At 40.9% G+C, this 27,693-nt stretch overlaps 1 long non-coding RNA gene and 2 pseudogenes across 1 annotated transcript; 2 read left to right on the top strand and 1 right to left on the bottom strand.

Annotated features, from left to right (window-relative positions):
- Positions 1-27,693, top strand: part of LOC131755467 (RNA/RNP complex-1-interacting phosphatase-like) — a 289,322-nt pseudogene that overhangs the window by 2,438 nt on the left and 259,191 nt on the right.
- LOC136794087 (uncharacterized) lies at positions 405-13,443 on the top strand. The gene is made up of 5 exons (XR_010840385.1): positions 405-472; positions 3,573-3,696; positions 9,559-9,768; positions 12,474-12,520; positions 13,209-13,443. It is a non-coding gene; the product is annotated as an uncharacterized lncRNA (long non-coding RNA).
- Positions 8,749-9,417, bottom strand: LOC131755496 (RING finger protein 11-like; annotated as a pseudogene).

The raw sequence follows: 27,693 nt of genomic DNA, 5'->3' as shown, positions 1-27,693 counted from the left end.
CCTGCCTTCTGGGAGTTTACAGTCTGGTTAGGAGACCAACATGAAATAAACAAACATAGAAGTAAATGTCTAGAAGTGAGCTTATTTTCTTGTGTCTAATCTCTCTGGAAGAAAGGATTGTAATATCGCTTGTAAATTCCAGAGGAGGAAACTTTACTTTGAATCTCATATGTTAGCATCACAGGGTTTGAATAAATGGATAATATAATAAAGGATTTTAAACACATGTTCTTTCTTATTTTATTCTTTCTGACAGAGTTTTGAAATGAATCTTGCTCCAGAATGTTTTTCCCGCTTGGATCTTTTTTAACAAACACCAAGAACAGAATGAAGAACTTGGGCTGATTATTGACTTAACATATACTCGCCGCTATTATAAGCCAGAGGTAAATGGAACCCGTAATTGAAAATGACCTTCTTTCTGATACTGTAATAATTCATAGTAATTCAGTACTTATCATCTTATGCTAAGGTGAATCCTGTTCTTCTTTCATGGGTTCAAAACAGGAAGCTAGTGGTTTCCTTAAATACACATTTCTAATTCCTGTTTCAAAATGAGATGAAAGATATGAATTGAACTATCGTATTTGGCAGTAGACTCTAGATGTGCTTAAGAAATTCTATAAGCTTCCATGTTCTATATTTTGAAAATGAAGTAAATTTTAGTAAGAATAGTAGTAGCCTGAAAGGAAAGAAAGGTATGTCCATTATGTCTTTAGCACTTATTTTCAGCAGTAGCCTGAGCATGTTTAAGCATCACAGTAAAAGACAATTGTTCTCTAAGTTTTATGCTTTCTTTTCCTAATACCTTCTGATACAGTACAGAAACCCATATATTCTCTTGGCCCATGTAGGACATACCAGTGCAAAGGAATTATCCTTCTTCTGACCTGTTCCATGGCCTTGGGAGACAGTAACACCTAATGTTTGTTAATATTTGTATAGCAGTTTGCCATTTAGAAAGTTGTTTCATATCCACTGACTTAGCTAATCTTCACAAGAATCCTTTGCTGTTGAAGTGGAAGTAGTACTGATATCTCCTACTGAGTGCTTACTCTGCACTAAGCTCAGAGGATAGACAACTACAATTACTAATTTTACAGACGACGAAACTGACTCTCAGAAAAGGAAGAATTGAAATTTCAACTCAGTTATTCCTCTATTTTTATTGTGGTAAAATATACGTAAATCCTATTTATTTTAACCATTTATAAATATGCAGTTCAGTGGCATTAACTACAGTCACAGTGTTGTGTAACCATCACCACTGTGTATAACCAAAACTTTTACATCATCCTCAACAAAAACTTTGTAACCATCAAACAGTAAGCACCCCGTTTTTCCTCCCACCAGCCCTTGGTAACCTCTATTCCATTTTCTGTCTCTATGAATTTGCCTGTTCTAGGTACCTCGTGTAAGTGGAATCTACAATATTTGTCCTTCTATGTCTGGCTTATTTCACTAAATCTAGTGTCTTCAAGGTTCATCCATCTTATAGCATGGAACAAAACGCCATTCCTTTTTTGGCATAATAAATCCCACTGTGTGTATAATGTAGTTTGTTATTCATTGGTTGATTGACACTTGGGTTGTTGCCACCGTGTAATTATTGTGAATCAGGCTGCTATGATCATTGGTGTACAGATATTTGTTCAAATCCCTGCTTTCAGTTCTCTTAGATATGCAGTGTAGGTAGTAGCAGAGTTGTTGTATCATATGGTAGCTCTACGTTCAACCTTTGAGCCGCTTCCAAACTGTTTTCTACAGGGTCATCTTGTTTTTAAACAATGATCACAAATTTTAAACATCTACAAAAGTATACAAAATACTGTGAATGTTCCTTGTATACCCATGAACTCATCCAGCTTTAATATTTACCAACTGATGGCTGTCACATTTTATCTATACCCCCACCTGTTTCACCCTATTCCATAGTATCTTGAAGCAGCTCCAAGACAACATGTAATTACACCTATACATTTTTGGTATGTATATTTAAAATATAGGACTTGTATTCCTTAATATCATTTTTAATATTACATACCCAGTGAGTGCTCAAATTTGCAGTTGTCTCCTAAATGTCATAAAAAGTTGTTTTTAAGAATTTTGAATTAGATCCAAATAAGGTCCTCACTTTGCCGTTGATTGTTAGGTCTCTGAGGTCTTAGTTAATCTATAGGTTCTCCCTCCATGTCTCTCTCACTTTTTTTTTCCTCCTTGAATTTATCTTTAAAGAAACCAGGTAATTTGTCCCATCTAGATTTGTTGATTACATTCCATGTGTTGTTAACATAACCTTCCATCCTTTTATTTTCTGTAAATTGGTTGTTGATCAGAATGAAGCTTGCATGTTTTGTTCTGGCAAGACAGTTTCATAGGTGGTGATGTGTTCTTCCATGGAGACATATAATTGTCTCTTTCTGTGATATTAGCAGTCACAGATGATTCATACCTCCATCCATTCATTCAGTTGAGGCTTCAAAAACTGGTGAATTCTGTTGTTCTTTTTTCACTTATTAGCTGGGTATATTTCTATCAGGAGAAGATTCCGTTCATCAACTACTTGGTTGCCCAGTTGTAGAGGCATAATTCCCTCTTTTTTTTTTCCAGTACGCAGGCCTCTCACCGTGGTGGCCCCTCCCGTTGCGGAGCACAGGCTCCCGACGCGCAGGCTCAGAGGCCATGGCTCACGGGGTCTAGTCGTTCCGCGGCATGTGGGATCTTCCCGGACCGGGGCACGAACCCGTGTCCCCTGCATCAGCAGGTGGACTCTCAACCACTGCACCACCAGGGAAGCCCTCTTCTTTTATTTAGCAGTTTTCAAAATAATGAGTTGATTGACAAATATCCTCCAGTGGTGACCAATCTTTTTAAATGTATTTATTCATATCACCGTGGACTCCATTACAGTTATTATTCTGAATGAGGCCCTGTTTTTGGCTAGTTGGAGCTTCTCAGTGACTGCTGAGTCCTTTTGATATGACATCAGTTGTTTCTAGACTTTTTCAGTGGTCAGAGCTGGGAGATATGTATGTTTGTTATTAATATAAAATATGTCATAGGTACATACTGCTACTTTCCATTTAAATTCAGAACTACAGAATTTTCACTTATCCTTTTGTGTCTTATATTGATAGTCAACTGTCTCCCACCCCGAGAATACCAGTTCTCAACAATGCCTGAAATTTGCTCTATTTCCTATTTCGAATCCAAGTTCTTCTGACTCTATTCTACTATTCTACTTTAATCACAGCCGCTTTGTGGCCCTTGAAATATAAGATAGAACATAAATGTAGGTGGAACTGTTTATATCCTTTTGAGTTACATGTGCATTCATTCACATAGATTTGCTTTTCCTTTTGCATGCCTAGTAACTGTCCATTCTGCAGTTTTAATGAAAATCAAGTGATACTTACTGGTTAAAGCAGCTTTGGAAAAAATGGCTCTCATCAGAATGACTGACATACTAAGTTTAATGTACTCTCTTGGTTTATATTCTGCCTTCTCTAATTAAATTTTTATTCTTTCCTGACAAATGAAGTAATACATATTTTCATGGTTTTGCCTTATAGGACTTACCAGAAACTATTCGTTATTTAAGAATTTGTACAATTGGGCTTCAGGTGCCAGATGATGACACTATTTTTAAATTCCCATGTGCTGTTAATGGGTTTTTGAAAGAAAATAAAGATAATGGTGAGTTGTTTCTGTTTTTTTTTCCTTTACCTGAACTTTGGTATGCATTTTGAGTGGGGTTGGGGATTTTTAACATTTTTAATAGTTCTGACATTAGGCCTGTTGTGTTTAGTAACATTAAGGTGGAAATGTCTGAAGGTGCTGATAGGGTATGGTGTTTTTCCTGTTTATGGTCACAAACAACTTAGTTTAGTTTGGAAGGTGATTTGTGTGAGAAGTATGAACTGAAGTAGCTTACTTACTCTTTTTAAAAAATTTGAATGGAAAATACATAAAAAGATAAAAATGTTCTTTTGTCTTATTTATTGGTTGAGATGTGGAAGAAAAGGTTAAGCCTCTCAGGTTCTTAGCGTATATAAAAGAGAAAAGAAAAAGCAAAGGTTCGGCGTGGGACACATCCCTAGAAGCAAAACAAAAGAGAGTGGACCAGAAGAGTGGCTTCGTTATCATATGTGTTTAAGATATTTTTGCTGCTTTTACCCTTTGGGTGCAAGTGAGGGAGAACACTGCCACCTCTTGTACGTATCTTCAGACAGGAAGAGCTGCAAAGGCTGGTGTTTTCTTGTTTCTGCTTTAAGATCTACTCTGTTGTTAGTAGGTCTTAATAGCGTCTGAATTGTAAGGATCCGCCTGCCTTTTTCTAGCATCTAACTGTCAGAAGGAACATGGTATTTGCCGTGTTTTCAGACTGAGGAACCTTTCGTCTGTGGAACACCAGTGACCCACAGGAGAAGGTGTTCATCTTGTCCTCTTTCTAAATTTAGGCTGAGGAGTGTGCACTTTATTAAATAAACCTGACAGACAGTACATATTCCGTGTATTTATAAAATGATGCACATATATACATAAAACAGGGAGTAGGGGAGAAGGAATAGAGACGGAGGTGGGAAGATAGGGGATAGGAGTTGAGAGAGAGAAGGAGACACTGGAATTTCAAGATAAATTTTCATTCTGTAACCTGGTTGCTTAATGCAGGTACTAGCTCTTAAACATCTTTAGACCTATACACAGATCTTCCCTGTACTTTAGCTTTAAAACTTGAGAGGCTTGTCCTTGCCTGTGATAACCAGGGTGTCAAGAAAGGAGGCAAATTATCTGATTTGTGTAAACTGTAGTCACAGAAATGTTACCCCTTAGGATGTTAGGGTACAGCTGCTGGACTTCTTACTTCCTCCAGGCTCCTTTGTGTGTGTTCTGTCTGTTCCGCGTGGGCTAGAAGATCCTTACGAGTGCCTGAGAACACGTTTGTAAACCTTGATTGTTCACATGTTATACCAAGTGTAGTCCATTGCATATGCTGACTCGTGTGTGGGTCTTCTGCATGCAGTGGGCTAACTTCACCATGCTCTCTGCCATTGCAGTCTCAGGACCTTAGTTATGATCCGTTGGTGGTTTCCTCTGCTCTAAGCCCCTCCCACAGATGCCAGCCTCACTGATAATGAGGAGGAGACTCTACTATCCACTCCCTAGAATTGGTAGAGACTCAGAAAATAAATTGTTTTAGTAAACACCGAGAGCCTTATAGGTTTGTTGTTAGGGCACGTGGATACAGAGGTGACTAGAAGTCTTTGTTCAGTAGCAACTTGCAGTTATCTACAAAGGTAAACATGTAGTGACTATAAATGGGTTACTTATCATAAAAGAATCAAGTGCAGCAGGAAAATAGAGGAAAAATCGAGGAAGGCCTTACCGAGGAGACATCATTTGAGCTGGGCTTGGGGGAAGAGGATTTTGCCTGAATGAGGAAAGGACAACCCAGGTATTGGGAACAGGTACAGAAGGCACAGGGCTTGAACTTGTGCTCTGGAGGGGCAGCCTCTGGTTTGACTAGAGGGTAGTGTGAAAGGGCAAAGAATTCATACATTCATTTTCAGCAAATATTTGTATAACACCTTCTAAGTTGAAGGCACTGTTCTAGGAAGTAGGAAAGTAGGAAAAGAACAAAGTTCTTTCCCTTACGTACTTTACGTTCTAGTGGGGGTGGGGGAGAGAGATAAATAAATAAGTAAATATATGGAGTGTCAAGTGGTGCTAAATTCATTGGAAAATAACAAAACGGGAGGAAGAGGTGAGGGCATGTGGTAGGTGATCAGGGACACCTGTTTTATAGACAGACTTATTGGTGTCCACTGTACCCATGGTTTAAACAGGACTGGCTACCTCATCTGCAGGTGAGTTGCCAGCCCCAAGAGGCAGACCATGTTTAAATTGTTCTGTTTCCAATAGAAATGTAAGCTAACGTAAGCTGAATGCAAAAAATAGAGTCAGAGAAATGTATGAAGTGGAAGGCAATTTTGCGCCCTACTCAGAGGTGACCACCAGTAATAATTTAGCACATATTTTTTCAGATGTAAAAATGCAGATGTAAGCATATACGATATTCCCTTGGTATCTGCAGGAGGATTGGTTTTAGGACTCCCCATGGATACCAAAATCCTCGGATGCTCACCTCCCGTATGTAAAATGGTGTAGTATAATTGGCCTTCCATATCTGCAGGATATGGAACCGTTGGATATACAGAACTGACTGTACATGTGATTCAATGGTATAGTATTCAGACATTTTGGTTTATAATTTAATATATGGTGGACATCTTCCTAGGAAAATATTTGGAGACATCATTCTTATTTATTTATTATTATTTTTCCCTCCAAATTTGCTTTATGTAGTTGGATATAAATTAATGAACAGTTAAATGTCAAATCTTTAAGTGCTTATGACATACTAAATTCTTGTATAATGAACTTATGAAGAACCCTTCAAGAGACTTGTGTTTTGGGGGCTTCCCTGGTGGCGCAGTGGTTGAGAATCCGCCTGCCGATGCAGGAGACACGGGTTCGTGCCCTGGTCCGGGAAGATCCCACATGCCGCGGCGCAACTGAGCCCGTGAGCCATGGCCGCTGGGCCTGTGCGTCCGGAGCCTGTGCTCCGCAACGGGAGAGGCCACAACAGTGAGAGGCCCGCATACCGCAAAAAAAAAAAAAAAAAAAAAAAAAAAAAAAAAAAAGAGACTTGTGTTTTGTATGTAAGAAAGTGTTAAGAGTCAAATATTCAACTCAATATAAAATAATAAGAAACACTTCTGATTAGTTAGGTTGAGATTGCTTCTCCGTGTAGTAATGAATGATTTTTTTAGCTGTAGTATCACTGAGCTGAACAAATATGTCACCTTCGAGTACATAAGGAAAAATACACACATGCTAAATGGGTAAAACATTACAACTCCATCTTTCCTAGACCATCTCTACTTCTAACACTTCAGAAGCTTAGAGATTCAGAGTGTTCTTACCTTAATTGCAAGAAAAATATAAAGGAGAAATTCCTTCTTTTTTGAGATCACAACTGTGAAGTCGTGATAATACAAATTCTGCATTTGTGTGTAAAACATGAAACACATTTATCTTAATTCTCCCTGCTTAGAATTGTCAGTCAACTAGCAGGACTTTCCTTCCAAGAAACAGAGACTGAGATGTGTTGTATATGACTTCAGTAAGCTCAGCACTACAATAAGAAGACATGCAGTATCCTTTTGCTGTGGTTCAAGACAGCAGGGAAGGAGGTCACAGGAAAGAATAAGTCAAAATTGTTACAACTGAGAAACTTTTCTCAGTTTAACCATGGTGCCTCTTTCATTTTTACATAAGCATGGTGGCATAATTCAAGCTCAATAAATCAGAATTCTTAATGTTGAAAATTTACCTTGACTTTTAATTATCACCATATTAACAACCAAAATGATTAGATGAAACACATAAGAAAGGGTAATGTTAAACCCGTTTACTAGAGTTAGTTTCTGGACACAGTAACTCATTTTTTCATGAGAAGAGGGACAATGAATCTCAGTTTGCTTACAAGGTAGGAGATCACTTTGAATTCTGCCTTTCTTAACTGCCAGTAGATATCGCACTTGTAACAGGTTATAAATAAACTGGTTTTCAAGCACAGAGCCAGCTCCAACAGTAAGAGAACACTATTTAAGAAGACCTAAGGCAATGAATTCCATTTCCAATGGAAAAAAAGAATCAAATGGTCTTGGACAAACAATTCTGAATGGTTTACTTTAACAGTTCCTTAGTAGTTCTTCCTTGCTCATAGAACTTTATGATTTTTTGAGGAGTGAAGCATTCAGCTTTAGTGGATAAATCCTTGTTAGGCTGAGACAATCATTATCCTATCCCTCTTTGCCATGAATTGTCTTATGAATGGTCATATCAATTTGTTTTGGCAAATGAGTAATTAGGGGAAGGCTGTTATTGTGCTTATGAGAATGATATTTTTCTCTGAAAAAAGATAAATAATATGCATTTGGAAAATGAGTATTCAGACTCTTTTTCTGCTCCCTCCTTGTTTTGTGAGAATATGATTCTTGGTTTTACAGCAGCCATCTTGTGACCCTGAGATGATCATATGCCAATAATGGCAAATGGTAGATTAGAAAGAACCAGCAAAGACAGAAAACAGCAACCTCAATAGTAACAACAATCACAGCCAAAGAACAATGGGACCTTAACTTGTGGAGTTCCTATAAAGTAAAAAATAAATGCTCTATGTTTATTCTAAAAAAAAGAACTATGCAAACAAGCTTAAAACTAGTTTTTTTGTGCCAGTGTTATAAAATGTAGCTTTAAATAAAACCTTGACCCAAATGCCAGTAACTTCAGAAAAGAATTTGGGTAGGGGGAAGAAGAAAGTTATCTCACTTAGGAAAAACAACCACTATCTTTATCCTAATCTTCCACACACGAGTGAAACATATGTAGCTGCTGTAACACTTTACACAATTCCTATGTACTGGAGCAATAACAAGATCTAAATACAATTATATTTTTAAACACTGGGTGAAGACTTTACATAAAAATAGCATCCTACTTTTCCCCCTAAATTTCTAAAAGATCACATACTTTTCCCCAACATCTGCAGCTGTTCAGGAGTTTTTAGGACAGTTTCATGCATGATCTTAATTCCCAGTCCCTGGCTCTTTGGGCTCAACGACAAAAGATCAAAACCACCAAAAATGATGGTTCACTTGAAGTCGGGTGAGAGACACTGGCTCAGTTAGTCTCGTAGGACAGAAGCAGTGCTGCATCAACTGTCTCCATGCAGGAGGGGCATGTGAAGGCTCTCATCAGCCAGTCACCTGTACAGCCCAGGTGATCTGCATACACAGCAGTAATCAAATTGGGTTTGCATAAACAAAGTCCATCATACAGATCCCACACTCCCAGATCTTTTTAAAAAATATTTGTTTTATTTAATTAATTAATTTATTTGTTTGCACCGTGTCTTACTTGCAGCCGGTGGGCTCCTTAGTTGTGGCATGCAAACTCTTAGTTGCGGCATGCCTGTGGGATTTAGTTTCCTGACCAGGGAATGAACCCGGGCCCCCTGCTTGGGAGTGTGGAGTCTTTACCCACTGCACCACCAGGGAAGTCCCCCGGATCCTTTCTTCTGATCCATTTCTTCCAGGGTCATAAACTCCTTCAGGCTGATGCTGTATGAGGTGTATTCTTTGAGCTATCCTAATTTGTTCCTCTCAGCTGAGTGGCTAGGCATGTCTGGCTAGGTGTTGGATGATAGACCAAAACTGGAACTTGATCCAGATATGGCAGCAGTGGCTCCTGATCCAGCTCCGTCCCCTTGCCAAAGCTAGCCCAGTCAGACTGAGACTTGTGAGGCATGGAGATGTGATCCGAAGTGGGGGAATTAACGCAGTTCCCCATCTTCCGGGGCTTGAGTGTGTGATCTGTTGTGTGCTGTTTTGACAGTCTTCCAACCTCATTCTTTTTTAAAAATAATTAATTAACTAATTAATTTTATTTATTTATTTTTGAATTTTTAAAACTTATTTATTTTTTATACAGCAGGTTCTTTTTTTTGCGGTATGCGGGCCTCTCACTGTTGTGGCCTGTCCCGTTGCAGAGCACAGGCTCCAGACGCGCACGCTCAGCGGCCATTGCTCACGGGCCCAGCTGCTCCACGGCATGCGGGATCTTCCCGGACCGGGGCACGAACCCGTGTCCTCTGCATCGGCAGGCGGATTCTCAACCACTGCGCCACCAGAGAAGCCCCAGGTTCTTATTAGTTATCTATTTTATACATATTAGTGTATATATGTCAATCCCAATCTTCCATTTCATCTCACCACCACCGACCCCCTTCCTGCCCCACTTTCCCCCCTTGGTGTCCATACGTTTGTTCTCTACATCTGTGTCTCTTTTCTGCCTTGCAAACCTGTTCACCTGTACCATTTTTCTAGATTCCACATATATGCATTAATATACAATATTTGTTTTTCTCTTTCTGACTTACTTCACTCTGTATGACAGTCTCTTGGTCCATCCACGTCTCTACAAATGACCCAATTTCGTTCATTTTTTTTTTGTGCTATGCGGGCCTCTCACTGTTGTGGCCTGTCCCGTTGCGGAGCACAGGCTTCGGACGCACAGACTCAGCGGCCATGGCTCACAGGCCCAGCCGCTCTGTGCATCAGGGATCCTCCCAGACTGGGGCACGAACCCGTGTCCCCTGCATCGGCAGGCGGATTCTCAACCACTGCGCCACCAGGGAAGCCCCAATTTCGTTCTTTTTTTATCGCTGAGTAATATTCCATTGTGTATATGTACCACATCTTCTTTGTCCTTTCCTCTGTCGATGGGCATTTAGGTTGCTTCCATGACCTAGCTATTGTGAATAGTGCTGCAATGAACATTGGGGTGCATGTGTCTTTTTGAATTATGGTTTTCTCTGGGTATATGCCCAGTAGTGGGATTGCTGGATCATATGGTAATTCTATTTTTAGTTTTTAAGTAACCTCCATACTGTTCTCCATAGTGGCTGTATCAGTTTACATTCCCACCAGCAGTGCAAGAGGGTTCCCTTTCCTCACACCCTCTCCAACATTTGTTGTTTGTAGATTTTCTGATGATGCCCATTCTAACCGGTGTGAGGTGATACCTTGTTGTAGTTTTGATTTGCATTACTTTAATAATGAGTGATGTTGAGCAGCTTTTCATGTGCCTCTTGGCCATCTGTACGTCTTCTTTGGAGAAATGTCTATTTAGGTCTTCTGCCCATTTTTTGATTGGGTTGTTTGTTTTTTTAATAGTGAGCTGCATGACCTATTTATATATTTGGGAGATTAATCCTTTGTTGATTCATTTGCAAATATTTTCTCCTATTCTGAGGGTTGTCTTTTGGTCTGGTTTATAGTTTCCTCTGCTGTGCAAAAGCTTTTAAGTTTCATTAGGTCTCATTTGTTTATTTTTTTAAGGCTGCATTGTTCCTTTGCTTATTGATGAACATATAAAAGTCAGAAGTTTTTGATGTTATAAAACGTCCAAGTAATGAATATTCCTGTGTGAACATCTTTGAATATATATGCTTTGTCTCAGTTAACTTCACTCAGAATTGGACTTCTGCATCAAAGTGTTTATGCCCTTATGCTTTTTGTGGATGTTGCTACACTGTACCAATTTATGGTTGTTCATGCAGGAAATACTTATTGAGCATCTGTTATGTTAAGCACTGTGCTGGGTGCTAGCAAAACGACTTGTGAAATTTTGTGAGTGAAGAGACTTGATCTGCCCTTTGTGAATTCTAACAGTGCAGAGAGGGAATAGATAGTCAAGAATCATACTCTGCATGTCGAATTACAACTCTGACAAGTGCCAAGGAGAGGGACATGCTACCATGAGAGCATATTTTAGGGAGCATTTGATCTCATCATGGAGTTTAGAGAAGGTTTATTCAGGGATGTTTCAGCTGATATCTGAAGGATGAGTCGGTATTAACCAGATAGGGATGTTGGGGAGAGATTTCTGAGCATAAGGAATAGCACAAGACCCTATAAGAGGAAAGCATATGCTGTGTGGGAGGAACTGGCCGGGAAGGTGGGGCTGTTGGGGGAGCATGTCATGATGATGGAGCTGCAAGTGTGGGTAGGAGCTCGATCGTGCAGGCTTATGTTTAAGGTTTCAGACTTTAAGAGGAATAGAAAACCATTGAACTTTCTTGTGGAAGGTGAGTGTGTGGAACATACCCAATTGCACTTTCAACCTGTCGTTTTGCTACCGAGTGGAGAATACACTGCGGGGAGAAAGAGTGGAAGCGAGGAAACAAGTTAGGAGACTTTTGTAGAAATTGGGCATAATGGTGGCTTGGAGCAGGGTGTGGTGGTCATTTTGGTGGAAAGATGTGGACAGATGCTAGAGGTATGGAGGCAGTATCACTGTTAGCACTGGTGGTGGGTTGACGGTGAGGGTGAGGGAGAAATAGCTGTCAGTGACGGTGATTCCTAAGCTTCTGGCTCCTGTGGTTGGTTAGATAGGGTTTTTTAGATATGATGTTAATCTTGATCCTAATTTGTCTTTTGTTATTTGTTGGTTCGTGATGAATACTCTGTCATATTAAGTCTCCTGTTTTGAGTGTACAAAGCATTTTGACTGAAACTGACTGTTGTATGTTATCAGATAACTTTTTAACATCTGCCAGTTTGGTCCTGTATTTTATTCTCTTTCATTTATTAATTAAATTGTTGTATTAATGTAAATAATTATATTAATAGATTGTCTAAAGTTGCATTATCCTTGCATCCTTGGAATAAAGCCTTTTTGTAGTCATGGTATATATCATTGTTTAATAATTATTGATTAGATGTGCTGATATTTTCTTAGGATTTTTATATCTATATTTGTAAAGCGAAATTGGACCATTTTTGCAAAAACTTGATTTTCTTTTCTTTTTATTTACAAATGGCTTGAATTTTGTTGTTTTGTAGGTATTTGATTGATGTAGAAGGCATGTGGCCAGATGATGCAATTGAATGTAAGTATCAGGGTTGTCACTACTTTTCCCTTTTTATAAAATATGAAGGTAGAAGTGTAGGGGAATTTCTCAAATTTTGGAAAAAGAGAAAAGTTTGTAATTCATTTGTCCTCACATAGCATAACCTTTTACCAAAAGTTGATAAAGGAATGTATCTGGAAATAGCGAGATATAACAGCCTGAATAATTAGTCAGTGGACTTCAGCTTTTTTTCTTTTTTAAATTTTTAAAATTAATTTACTGAGTTTTGATATTATATCTACTGCACCACCAAGGAAGTCCCTTTTTCTTTCTTCCTTCCTTCCTTCTTTTCTTTCAAGCTCCAAGTCATTTAAAATACATGACTTCTTACTAAAAATCTCCAGTTCATATGACCAAGGGATTTATAACTTCTCCTTTAAAAGATTTATTCCTGGGACTTCCCTGGTAGTCCAGTGCTTCAGACTCTGCACTTCCAGTGCAGCAGGCGTGGGTTCAATCCCTAGTTGGGGAGCTAAGATCCCACATGCTGTGCAGCCAAAGAATTTTTTTTAAAAAGTTATATTCCTGTATTATTGAATTTAGTGGTTTAGGTTTTGTTTGAACATTTAGAAGATATCAATTTATTTACCAGGAACAAACAAAACATCATGTAAAATAGTTTTCCAGAAAGTATTTCCATCATTCTCTTCTTCCCTTTCTCGTGCAGACTGGTGTTTTATCCTGACAAGCTCTGCGTCATTCCATAAGAAAGCTGCTCTTCTTTTGGTTTCACAAGAGATGGTGAACAGTGGTAAAATATCCAGTTTACCTAAGTTTCTAGAGTACACTTCAGGGAGCAAATGATGGGGTGGGATGTTGGGGCAGAGTGAGAGCTACAGATTCTGGTGAGACTGAGAGTCAGTCACAAAAATTCCTGGGCTGTGGTGAAGGGAGAACAAATATAAATCAAGTTCCTGCTGGTGGACAGGAAGCCACAGTGAAGAAGAATGGTGTGTAGCTGGGCTGTGTAATTGGGCCCATAAGTGCTGTGTCTTCTGATGGTAATTATGAACAGAAACCAAATAATAATTACTGCTAACATGTAGGTGACCCATCCTTGAGAGCTGAGGCAGAGAGAAGGAGAGACGGCATTATACCTTGTCTCTGGTTCATTGAGTTTCCCAGGCTGATTTGTGACCAATCTTGGGTGAAATCATAACTACATCATTTTTGCTAAGGTGGTCAGCTTCCGTGGGGTCCTTTCTCTGCACTCTGTCCAATGATAAAGCCCACTGGTTTGTGCCTCCTGGAAAACAGTTATTCCAAAACAGTATAACTGAAGCATTGATGGAACAGCCGTGAAGAACGTGTTTCCACATGGCCTCATACCTCCGTTTCAAAGTGCTTTAAAACTTTTTTCATCCAAAAATCAATAACAGGAAAGGATTGGGATTAAATCCCGTACAGACGTAGTGAAAGAAAAAAGAGAATAAGGAGCAGAATAGCATCTCTTCAGACAATAAAATCAAGTTGGAAAAGACAGGTCCACAAACCAGATCAAAACTGTAACCTGTTATTTCACAGTGGGCTTTTAAAAGATGTTAGGAAAAAGAATGCAAAAGTTGAAAGAACATGGATTGAGGAGGGAATGGGAAGTTATTGTTTAATGGCTATAGAGTCTCTGTTGGGGATGGTGAAAAAGTTCTGCAAATGGTAAATGCTGATAAATACAACCTATGGGTGTTTGGTTTTAGTTGATCTTCTTCCATGTAAGGGTTTGGAGAGATTCAGAGATTATGCGGCTGCCTCCATCTTTCTGAGGTCCTGCTCAATCTTTTTTGACATAATTATTTTGAATTTGGAGAGTGGTGATGTTTGCACAGCACTGTGAATGTATTTAATGGCACTGAATTGTATACTTGAAAATGGTTGAAATACTACATTTTGTTTTATGTGTATTTTACCATAATAAAAAAAGATGAAAGAACAGCATAAACCAGAATTAGGTGAGATGATAGAACTCAGGACAGAATTCAAAGTAAAAGAAAAATAATTCAGAAATGAAGACTACATTTATAATAATACATAGTGGGTACTTCCCGGGTTGTCCAGTGGTTAAAAATCTGTCTTCCAGTGTAGGGAATACATGTTGGATCCCTGGTTGGGAAACTGACATCCCACATGCTGCAGGGCAAGTAAGCCTGCACGCCGCAACTACTGAGCCCACGTGCTCTGGAGCCCACGCGCCACAACTAGAGAGCCCACGAGGCACAGGGAAGACCCCATGCACTGCAACGAAGAGCCTGCGTGCTGCACCTAATACCTGACACCACAAAAACTAAACAAATAAATTAATTAAATAAATTAAATAAAATAATACGAGTGAATGAACATAATGGATAATGCCTTAAGAGAAACAAACAAGAAAAGGAAAAAAAATTTTAATCAAAAAGAAGATAAAAAGAATTTTATAGAAATGGCAAACATAAAACAGGCAAAAATAGGACAGCTCTGAAAAGAGTAATATAAATAGGTGTAAGAATCTATTATACCATAAAAGTGACATTTAAAATCAGTGGGACAGATTAGTCAATCAATTGTGATACATACATGTTGGGGTATAAATATTTCTCTGGAAGGATCCACAGCACGACAAAAGCAGATGTCTCTGAGGAGGGAAACGTGTGGCTGGGGAAAGTGGGAAAAAGGGTGACTTTTCATTGAATTGTCTTGTGTATGTACCTTTTCTAATGTTCTGTCATGTGAATCTGTTACCTCTGAAGTTCGCTGAGTTCAAACCCCAGTTCCCCAAATTGCTAGCTCTTAATCCTGGGCAAACTCTTCACACTCTCCAAGCCTCTTTATCTGTGAAATAAGGTCAGTAACTTAGCCTGGTGCTGCCTGGCACAGAATAAACTCTCAATAAATGGAGTTTATTAGTGAAAAACCCCAAATGCCCATCAGTGCAGGAATGGATTTTTTAAATGGGGTGTATATGTGAAATATACAGTCATTAAAAGGAATGAAGTACTGACACGTGCTACGACATGGACGAACTTGAAAACATTATGTTAAGGGAAAGAAGCCAAACACAGTGGTCATATGTGTATTATTTCATGAAATGTCCAGAAAAGGCAAAACCGTAGTGACAGAAAGCAAATGAATGGTTGCAGGGACTGAAGGAGGATGGGATGAAGAGGGCCTGCTGATGGTTACGGGGGCTTGTTTTTCCGGTGATGAAAACGTGATGGGTTAGATGACGCTGATGGTTGCATAGGCTTGTGAATGTACGAACTGACACTGAATTTGCAGTTTCAGAAGGTGAATTTTATGGCATGTGAATGACATCTCAGAAAAATAATTTTGAAAATGAAAATTGCCAGATTTCCCATAGTCACTATCCACTGTCTCCATCTCTCCCTTCTCCCCACTGCATTCCTTTTGACGCCCACCCCTGCCACTCTCTCCCACCCTCACTCCCTCGAGCTGCCCCACAAGGCCTCCCAGGGAGCCCCTGAAGCGCTGGGCGCCTGCGTCCTGTGGCTGTTGGAGCGGCTGCCCAGTGTGTGTGCCCCCACCACTCTCACCCGTGAGAGTGGCCGCTTCCCTCGCATTCTTCTCATGCGTTTCAGCTGATGGTGATGTTTACAGAAGGCAGCATGTGCCCTGGTCCATGGAGGAAGCCCCTCAACTTAATATTTAGGCCCGTCCAGAAGTTTAATCTCATCCACCAGTAACCTCAGGATGCTGTGCTCTGAAAGCCAGGTTGGCCACCTGCGGGCACTTGCAAATACTGAGGACTTCGGAGGCATTTGGGCCTCCAATTGAGGCCTTGTACCTCCACATGCGATGTGACCTCAGCCCTCTGCTGCACCTCTCTAAGTGAAGTGGCACAGGAATACTGACCTTGTCTGTTGTTGCCAGGATTAACTGAGTAGTGCATTGGCTGCCCTGGTGCTTAGGTGTTGAGTACATGGTGATGTACATACCAGGCCCTACTGGTGGGCCTCCTGATGCAGCAGTTCCCTTGGCTCTGCCCCTGTCGTCAGCTGCCCCTAGGATAACTCGGAGCCCGAGCCACTTCTCTGGTAGATTTCCCTATTCCCCCACTATGGTCACACCTGCATAAGGCAACTCAAACCTTTCAGAGATGTGTCCTGAACCTCTTCTTTTCATAAATACCTATCTGGTGGTTGTGAGACTTAAGGCCAACCTCCCCAAGAGACTTTTTCTGTTTCTGCTAGGAAACCTAGACTCATCTTCTGTCATCTTCAACTCTACTCAAATTTTGTTCTTTCAACCCTGACCTCTGACACTGCTTACTTCTGCCATTTCATCCTCACTCCTGCTTCCTTTCATAAATCCATAAATCTCTTTTGGCCTTCCTACCCCTGGGCCAACTTCCTTCCTCTTTCCTCAGTTTTTACCCCTTGCCTCCCGTTTCCTTCCTTCTCCCATCCAACTTTCAGTCCTTCCTTTCACATGCAGACTTTGATTCTAACCCCATCAAAAACATACACGTCACAGTTAGCAGCATCTCAAAATTCAAAAGGTTTATTACTCATCTATTAATTCTATTACATTTATTTCTTCAGTTTTATTGTTTTTAAATATATCAAAATAAATAGAGAAATTTATACCTATCTTATCTATATATGGAAGAACAGCTGGTACCCAAGGTGTCACCAACAATCCTAGCAGCTCTTACTGTACGTATCCGTAGTAGTCAGCAATTTCCATTTCTTTTTCCCTCTCAATGAAAAACGTCAGTTTCCCCAGAGAGATGTATTTGGCAGCATTCTCACGTTCTTGTTGAGCCGCCTCTTCATGGCCACCCGCTCTGGCCTCTGCTCTTGTTCGATGGGCGTTGACATTACTGGCTCAGGAACATTGGGTTGCCTCCACTGAATTTGGTGCTTCCTGAAGTCTTGGAATAGAAATGGGGTTTGGAGCTCCAGTGAGGACTGGTGCTTAGTCAGAGCAGGGGGAAGAGGCTCCTGCTGGAGAGAAGTGGAAGGTGAAGTTTTGTACGGTGCAGGCCTCGGAGCAGCAGACGGACGGACACTAGGCTGGGTATGGTCGGTCCAACCCGGTTGGGTTGGGTTGGTCGCAGTTGGCTGAGCTGGTTTGGCGGGACCTGGCAAAGAGGCAGGAGGTGGCTGGGGTGAACTCACTGCAGCAGGTTGAGCTGGGTTAGTAGCAGCAGGCTGGGCACGGTCAGCCACAGCAGGCCGATGTGAGGCCAGAGACTGTGGCCTCCGAGGAGCAGGTCGAGCTTGAGGCTTGTCCCAGGCAGAAAAAGGCAGAGGCATCCAGTTGACCTTCCCAGGAGGAGGCAGCTCATACTGGGATGGAGATGGACACTCTTTTTCAGCACTGCTGTCTGGTTTCTGGGCTTGGCCTTGAGTTTTCTCAGGACCCTGACCCTCACGTGGGGTATGCCGCCATGGCTGGATCGCTGGGGGTGGCTGGCGGTCTTTAGGGTTGATTGAATTTCCCAAGACCCGACAGGAAGAGAGCCCAGTTTTCTTATCATTCTTCTTCCCCAGTGCATGAAAAACCGTCACAGACTCCAGCATGCGCGTGGCTAGGGACGTTCGAGGCTTTTTAAAGCTCTCTTGTGTAAGCTCAGTTTGGTGTTTCTTTCGCTTTGTCTTGGGAATTATTGGCTTCTCTTCTGCCTTGACTTTGTTCCCTGACTTTTTATTCTCTAATGTAACAGATAAGGAAAAAAAACACGCTTTGTGAGACAGTCAGTGATTTGTCCAAAGTCACACAGATAGTAAATGTCAAAATCAAAACTGAACTTAGGTCTCCAGACTTCTAGTTCAATACTTTCCCTCATTATTCCATGCTATTTTGAATCCACTACTAAATGTAGGGGCAAAATAAATGTAATGAAAAACTTTCAAAAGTTTCTTTTCTTACCTGACATGGTCAGAGAAGAAGAGGAAACATCAACTGCAGATACAAGGGATGAGGAGACAACACTAGAGGATGTCTGAGTGGCTGCAGCTGAACGGCGCATGTGTCCAGTACAAAGGTCACTGGTTACTGGTCACTGGTCACTTGTGACGATCCAAATTTATTTACAAACAACTCCACGGAAACCCCAAGACTCTAACAAGTGGTAGTAGGTTTGGTAGGAGAGGGATGTCACAAAGCATGCGGTTTAAAGGTATGAGATAGCCAATAGGGAGGTCCGATCCCCAACAGGAAGGCAGGATTGGGTGAAGAGAGTGTAGGAGAGCTATAACAACACCTAAATTTCTGAGCTCCGGGGCGGAAATCCTAGAAGACAAATATACCTCCCCCAGGCTCTTAACATTAGGGAAATCATTGCAACATTTCTTACAGACGTTCATTGATATAATTAACAGTTACTTATATTCCACAGAGTATTATATTTTATGTATCATATACTTATATATATATATATATATATCATTAATATCCTTAGGAAGGAAAGAGCCATCAACTTTGAACTATTACAGTTGTTCTGAAATCATATCTGTCTAATTAGTGAACTTAGAGCAGTTTTTCAGGAGCAAAAGTAGGGATGAAGACGCTCTTTCTGTAACTTGGTTAAAGAGTAGGGTGAAGTTTGTTGAGTGTACCTTGTGGAGAATGTTGTGGTCCAAGGCTCTTTTAGTTTCATCCCCTTGACTCCTACCTTCCTTGGGCTGGGCTAGGCTGGGCCCGGTGGGACTTGCGACTTACATTTCTCTTCTGCTTTCTTTTTTTTTTTTTCATTATGGGCATTGTTTCTAGGACAAGCCTAGATCTTGCATTCTTACCTTCATGGATGTTACTTCCTGTCAACTTCCAGCAGCAGGAGTCTTCTTTTCAGTGCTTGATGCTTCACAAAATACACTCAGCCCGTTGGAAGCAAATACCAGAGAGCAAGGAAACAGAGCTGGTTGCAAACCTTTCCTCTTCCAGCCTTTGGTTGCAATTCTTTTGCCCATAATTTGCTACCTCCAGTTCCTTGGGCCACACAAGTATCCTGCCATCCAGCTCTTTTATGTGTGAGAGACATTCTAAATACTGTCCCTTTTTCTTTGCACAGAAGTATATACAGTGTGGCAGTTACTGTAATCTCCTACCCCTTGCAAACAGCCACTCTAGAATCTCAGACCTCTAGGATTCTCCATCTTGCATGCTTGGGTGCAAGGCCAAACAAAATGAAGAGGAGAATAATTAGAGAAAGAAGAGGACATTCGTGGAGAATTGGGAGCAGGTAAGGTGAAAGGGCACAGGAGAAAAGAGATTCATGTAGATTTTTTGTTTTCTGTGGGAAACAAGTTGACACACTTGGCCTCATTTTGTATTACCAGAACAGACAGTTATAGATATATTTAAGTAGCTTGATAGTGCAGCAACTGCCGTGAATTCTGTACACTAAGGAGAACAGTCTTACATATATTTTTCATTTTGTTTTATGTCATATTACCTTATTGATAGCATTCACTGGGATGTTTGTAAAATACAGATTTTTCTAAATGCTCTGGTTTTGTCTACAGGGTTATTTCCTTGTCATATTTTTAAGCACTCCAACATTGTAAGACATATTGCATGTTTTTCTCTTGACGATGGCTTATCTTGACGCATCATGAACTAACTTGACCTGTTGAATTTTGTGGAGAAACTTTAAACAGGGTCTGTGAAAAAGGCATCGTGGTGAGTCGCATTATGCACCCAAGCGTAAGGAGCTGATATGTGCCATCAGCCCAACTTGGCCTGGATTGCCTCTGTTTTAGTTGCCCTGGTTAGTGCTTTTCTCCCTCACCACGCTTGTGACTGTGATAGTGTCAGTAAGGGCTGAGTTGCTAATGATTTATATGTGAGGTAAGCTGGTTTGAGGGAGGAAATCTATGGATGTAGTCATTTTCCTTGGTGGTCAGCTTTCAGGGGTGCAAAGATTGATCTTTCTGGGGACTTTTCCAGTACCAGGAAGATATCCCATAGATGGGACCTCCAAAGACACACATTTAATTTTTAGGCCTGTTTTTCCTATTATGAGATATGAGTTTTTTCCCTGATGGGGATGATGCTTCTCTGAGAAGAAATTGTGAAAGGTGTTGTAGTATAGAGATGTGGCTTAAGCTTTTAAGTTTTTCTCAGGGTTTTCCCCCTAAGCTTCCTACTTCAGAAGGCCTATTTACATGATACTACTATGTGACCTGAGGCTAACAACTTACTAAATACCTGCAAGCCAGATCAGTGTCTCTTTTCTCTATATTTCCATGGACATCAAGGGACCCATAGCTACTGCAGGTTAGGGTGGGTGGTGTGAGATTGGGGCAAGTGTGGTATGACAAATTTTGGTATCACTCAAATGTTTGCCTATTAAAATATCCAGTTCCAACATTCAATTCGATGTAGGCAAACCCTTAGTTAGGCTTTCCTTGGTTCCAAGCCTATGTAACCTATTTTCTCTCCCTAGTTCCAGCCATTTAACTTTAGCTTGCAGGCTCAGCCTCATCTTAACCTCTAAAAGAATCTTACATGTAGGAGGAAGAAACTAAACAGCTCTATTTCAACACTTAGGAACATCAAGCTCTGCCCTGACCTAAACCTTTATTCTTATAGTTAGGGTATTGTCTTGTCCGGTATACCCACTTTCTGCATTTTGAACCCATCAAGTTAACCGAGACCTGGCTTGGTGTAACATAGCCAGTTCATCTACCCCTGAGGCTGTCCTTAATTCTTCCCATTGTCACATTTTGATTTAATTAAATACTGGAATCCCTCAAACCCTTGCATGTGTCCTGATGCCATATCAGATACTGGTCGATTTTGTTAGTGTCAAAAACTTAGCTGTCTGATTCTCCAAATATGCCTTCCTCCTATATTTTCCATCCCAGCATACTACATACCCATGAAGGCATTGTTATATCTCATGTTGGACCCACTCCCATCCAGAGGCCTACTCTATGCTAGTTCCCATACTTTCTGGAAACCTTGTTATGGCCAGGTCTGGATTTTTTTGTGCTCCCACCCAAAGCCTGTATCTTTTAGCAAGCTGGAACTATAAGACCAACACAGATTTTCTAGTTTCTGATAGATTTATGTCACAATTTGTACATTGTCATTTGTGTAGATATTTGTATCATTTGTACTTTTTGACCATTACATGCCTATTGGATATTTTTCATAAATTGCAAAAGAATATTATATGACTTAGCACCAACTTGAATGTGCCTAATTGTAAGTTTGTAAACTTTGTTGAGCTAGCATGTATCTTTTCTTTATCCAAATAGTAATTTACTAATATTGTCCCATTTGTAATTATGTGGAAGTTTTCAGAATTGTAAATAAATGCTTGTGGATTGAAACTTGGTTAGACTATGACTGTCCCAGATACACTAAAGCTAGTGATCTTTTTACTCATTCATTCATTCATTCAATAATTGTGACATTCCTGACTCCGTTTACCCAGCTCAAATGGTTGTGAAGGTTACTAACCGTGTATGTAAGATACTTTCAGAAATTAGAAACTAAAAAGTAAAACTAACAGAAAACATTTCCTATTACAAATAACAATGGAATTTAGTATGCTATTATACCTTCAGACCTACTGTAGGACATGCTGTTCTTTGCTGTTCCATTTGAGGCAGGATTCACAGTTTTTCTAACGGGTACAGATCACTATGCCTGATACTGTGAGCAAATGTTATACTTGAGCTCCACTCTTATCTCTCTCAGGCTTTTTTTGGTATTGTGTAAAATGTAAATACATACTGTCAACCTCCAGCATACCAGGCACATAATGGAAACCCAATAAATGTTTCACTGTGAGTGGAGTATAAGTTGATAGAATATTTTCGAAGGTTGATTAGGCAGATTAGATTGATTGAAAATCTTTCAATATTTTTTACTTTTTTTTTCTTTTCTTTTTTTGTGGTATGCGGGCCTCTCACTGTTGTGGCCTCTCCCGTCGCGGAGCACAGGTTCCGGACGCACAGGCTCAGTGGCCATGGCTCACGGACCCAGCCGATCCACGGCATGTGGGATGTTCCCGGACCGGGGCACGAACCCATGTCCCCTGCATCAGCAGGCGGAGTCTCAAACCCTGCGCCACCAGGGATGTCCCTACATTTATGAATTTTAAATGTGTTACATTTGTCTTGCAGAGGTCTTCTAGAATGCAGAGCCTGAGGCAAGGATTAAAATGCTGGTATTTTGGGGGGGTTGTATGTAAGAACAGAGTTGTGAGGGTGAGGAACAGGCTTCACAATGAGACAAAAAGACACACAGGTTGTTTGGTATATATGTTCACTCAGCAAGCTGGACTTTCTTTGGGAGGCTTGAAAGGAAAAACCATTCCTGAGAGTAATCCACAGAAGGGAGAAAGAAGCGGGAATTTGCTGCCAGGCTTCCTCCTGTCTTACACATTTCATTAATCAATCAAGGCTCCTTCCATGGGAGACAACTCCTCTACACTTCTGTTCATCATCTCACCCTTTTCTAGCAGCTCAGAAAGCCAGAGTTGTGGCCTGATATGTAGCATTTCCTCCAACTCTAACATGGAGGGATGGCTGAGAATGGAGAGGGCTTGGTATGGAGGCCCGGAGTTTCACCTGGGCTCTAGTCAGCTTAGAGAGTGCTAATTAGGTTTGCTGGCAAAGGCAAAACAGGGGAGTGTGGTCCAGGGGGCAGATGGCACCTTCAGGGAGGGGGAGGAGGTTGAGGGAATCTGAGACCATTCTTAGAAGCTGTGTTTCCCATAACAGGAGCTATGAATGAAATAAATGCTAAATAGTGATACACGGTACCTTGTAGAAAAAGGAGTAATTCAGTAGGGGGTAGGGTTGGGAGAGAAGGCTTTACTGAGGAGAGGGGGCTTCAAGAATGATTTGTGCACAGAGGCTATAGGAGAGCCATTGTAGCCAAGGGAACAACCTGAAAGACAAAGATACTGCGGCATAAACATGTATAATGTTGTGGTCAAGAAATGGCCGGCACACTGAAGCATGGAGTGGAACACGGCAGAGGCTTTGAAAACTCAGCTGGGAGTCAGATCACACAGGGCCCTGACAAGGAGTTGGAAATGGATTCTGAAGGCCGTAAGCCATTAAAGGTTTCCAACAGGGGAATAACATTAATGAGCTTGTTTTAGGACATAATTCTGGGGCAGTGGTTAGAATTACATTAGAAAGGTGGTTCAGACAGGATCTAGATAGGGCCTACCTCCAGAGCAGGAGTGTGTGTAGTTGATTTTGTGGGTCCAAATCATGACTTAGGGCACTGAATGGCCTGCACTCCTGGGACATGATGCATAAAAATCAAGCTTACCAGACTGAGGTTAAACCCAAAACCAATTTAATTGGCAAAGTCTCATTACACTGGCTAGACTGAACTCATGCCTATATCTCTACGCTTTACTCAAACCCTACCAAGAAGATAAGACACCTAAACATTAAGAACACAAGAGAATGGGAGGGATGATGAATGGTAGACACACACACACACACACATACAAACACACACACAAACACACACACAGAGAGAGAGAGAGAGAGAGAGAGAGCAATAAAAATGTCAAAGATATTAACTCTCAGGATGGAGAAAAATAAAACCTCATTGTGTGCAGCAAGGGGAAACTAAACAAAAAGTCAAGGTGACTGAGCACCTTACTACAAGTCTACCATACACTTCCATCAGCCCTGAGTGCCTCAATCTTAAGTACTAAATGACAGGCAAAGATCACCAGATATTTCAAGATCACATCTAAAAGGAGAGAAAGGCATCAACAAACAGGACAACACAAAAACAGCTGACAGGGAACAAAAGAAACCTAAAAATTGATAACTTTAGAGAGAGAGAAGATAATGCGTTCATTAAAAAAAAATAAAAAATGAAATGCCTGGGAAAAAACATTGCGAAAAGAAGAGCTAGCTCTTGGGGATTAAAAACATATAGCAGGGGACCTCCCTGGTGGCAAGTGGTTAAGAATCCGCCTGCCAATGCAGGAGACATGGGTTTGAGCTCTGGTCCGTGAAGATCCCACATGCCGTGGAGCAACTAAGCCCGTGCACCACAACTATTGAGCCTGCGCTCTAGAGCCCATGAGCCACAACTACTGAGGCCCATGGGCCACAACTACTGAGGCCCTCGTGCCCTAGAGCCCGTGCTCAGCAACAAGAGAAGCCACCACAATGAGAAGCCCACGTGGTGCAATGAGGAGGAGCCCCCGCTCCCTGCAACTAGAGAAAGCCCGCGTGCAGCAACAAAGACCCAATGCAGCCAACATTAAATAAATACATAAATTTATTTTAAAAAATATATAGAAGAAATATGTATATAATATCTAGCAGAAAACCTAAATAATCAACAGAAGGGTGGAAATCTGAGAAAATTTTTGTGATTTAAAAAAAGAAAGGAAAGATTAAAACTGGAAAATAAAAGAAAAAATATAATTAACTTAGAGGTACATTTCAGAAAATCCAATAGTCCACAAGTAGAAGTTCCCCAAAAAGAAAATAGAAAAGATAAAGCGAAAAGAAAATTTCCCAGAACTGATGCACATAGCCTGCCAGACTGGAAGACCTCACTTAGTATCTAGCATTATGAATTTAAAAAATACCCACACTAAGTCATATCATGAACTTTCAGGACACCTGAAACAGAGATCCTAAAGTTGCAGAAAGAAAAATTACAGGTCACAAATAAAAGTTCTGCAATCGGAATAGCACAAGGCTTCAAACGGCAACAATGAACTCTGGAAAACAATGAATAAATGCATTTTAAAGTGCTTACCTACAATTGTACAGTCTATCAAACTACTAGTGCAGTGGAAGAATAAAATAAACCCGTTTCAGACATGCAAAAGCCTCAAAAATTTACATCCCATTAATCCTTGGGAAACCATGGAAGGATATGCTCCACCAAACAGGGAAGTAAACCATGAACGCAGCCGCTGTGGATCCAGGACACAGAAGAGGGGCATAAGAAAGGAGCAGGGTGAAGGCAAAGAGAAATCTCAGGGCAAGAGCTACGGGTCAGGTGTAGAAAACAACCGACGTGCCTGTCACATGTTGAACTGTGCTCCTGCGGAAGTCATATGTTGAAGTTATCCTAACCACCTGGACTTCAGAATGTGACCGTACTTGGAGATGGCATCTTTAAAGAGGTAAGTTTAGATGAGGTCATTAGGGTGGGCACTAATCCACTATGACTGGTATCCTTATAAGGAAAGGAAATCTGCACGTAGACACAGAGGGAAGACCATGTGAAGACCAAGGGAGAAGGTGGCCATTTACAAGCCAAGGAGAGAGGCCTCAGAAGAAACCAGCCCTGCCAACACCTTGATCTTGGACTTCTGGCCTCCAGTACTGTGAGAAAATAAACATCTGTTATGTAAGCCATCCAGTCTGTGGTACTTTTTTATGGCAGCCCTGGCAAACTAAAAACAGTGCCCAACCTAGAACAGGTCAAGAACAAGTCCAATCAATCCAGGAAAGATTTCAAACAAAAAAGCATCTGATGTATTTACCCTATCCACACTGAGAAATGTGACAGTGGTGTTAGAGGTTTGGAGGATGATTAGTGATAGGTTCAGAGGAAAAGACGCAAACAAAACTGAAGGGGACAAAACGGTGTAAAGAATGGAGACATACTCATACACGATGGTTCAGAGGTGAATGATACTTACCTAGCAAATAACATAAACTTAGAATACTGATTTCACCAAAAGTTGGGAAATAACTATCCTGAAAAGATGAGGGGAACAGAAGTGTGTACGTGGACAGATGATGGGAAAGAGCTAAATTCTCATCTTCCACAGTAGGAAGTCAATAGATAGTATCAGAAACTGAAAAATCAAGACGTGGTAATATAAGCCTAGTATTTAAATATGGAGGCAAATATTAGAAAATAATGCTAAAATACTTAAAGTGGTTGCCTTTGGGTAGAAAATAATGCAAAACTACTTAAAGTGATTGCCCTGGGGAGTGACAAGCAGGGGATAGGGCAGGGGTGCTGATGGGAAGACTACTCTTTTTCACAGAAATCTCGGTAGAACTATTTGAATTTTAAACTGTTGGGTTGGCCCAAAAGTTCGTTTGGGTTTTCCGTAGCATCCTGCGGAAAAACCCAAACAAACTTTTGGGCCAACCCAATACTTAACCTGTGTTTTTTTTAAATAAAAATAAAAAATTTAAAAGCTTACACAGACCACTAAAGACCTTTCACAAAGGTTTCTCGTCCCTTTAGCCAGAGGACTTTCAGTGGTGTGACGTGAGCAGAAGCCAGAAACACAGTGTGCTGAAGAGCAAATGAGACACGAGATGGCAAACGGAGACTGGTTTTCAATAAGCTGTGTTGATAAATGAAATGGGATGGGGACAGAGAGGACAACACGATCAAAGAAGGTTTTCAAAGGTGGCAGTGCTTAAGGTGACACTTGTGCTGGCAAAGTCCTCCTCAGAAACTGCGTGCCAAGGAACTCCTTAAAACTATTCGATTAGCTGGACTCCCATGCCTGTCCCTGGTGGCGCTTTTTTTTTTTTTTGCCTCACCAGTTGTCTTGCTGCTCCACTATCTTTCCAAGGGAGAGTTCACGATGTATGTGAAGGAACAATTCCACAGAGCAGCCTTCTGGCAAGAAGAACTCTTGTATCTCTGTTAAATGTGGCGGGCAGAAAAAAACTTTCTGAGCCACCACCTAGATGAAAGGTAGCAACCTGACTGAGCCCATCAGACACAGACCAGGGAGTAGCTGAGTTAGAGCACTTCCTCAGGGTCAGGTTCCGCAAGATGTTCATTTATAACACAGAACAGAGAAAACAACTATCATATGCAGTATCAGACTTTCCATGATACAACGCTTCAAAATCAGAGACTCAAACAATGAAGCCAACTTGCCCAAGTATTCATCAAATATTTACCAAGGCTTATGATGTCATGACAGTTAGACCCTTTCTTGAGCAAACAAAGGTTTCTGGCTTCCTCTGCAGCTAAAAATAATGAACAGCTCCCACGTGATCCAGGTGTGTGTTCCAGAGGTAAACTAGCAGAAGGGGCAACTTAGAAAAAGTCAAGGTCAAGGCACCATTCCGCTGTGAGAGGCAAGTGGAGAAAGACTGCAGCAGGTTACGTTCACCAAAGAAGCAACAACACGAGGAGCCATGCAGGTCTCCCCAGATATTCCAGGCTTCAAATGTCGCACCCTATTCTGTTCATCAAGCAACCTTTATAGTCTACAGAAG

This window comes from Kogia breviceps, chromosome 4 (genome assembly GCF_026419965.1).
Source record: "Kogia breviceps isolate mKogBre1 chromosome 4, mKogBre1 haplotype 1, whole genome shotgun sequence".
In the NCBI taxonomy this organism is placed as follows: Eukaryota; Metazoa; Chordata; class Mammalia; order Artiodactyla; family Physeteridae; genus Kogia; species Kogia breviceps.
Note: the sequence above shows the minus strand (reverse complement) of the source record. Positions and strands in the feature narration are given on the sequence as shown.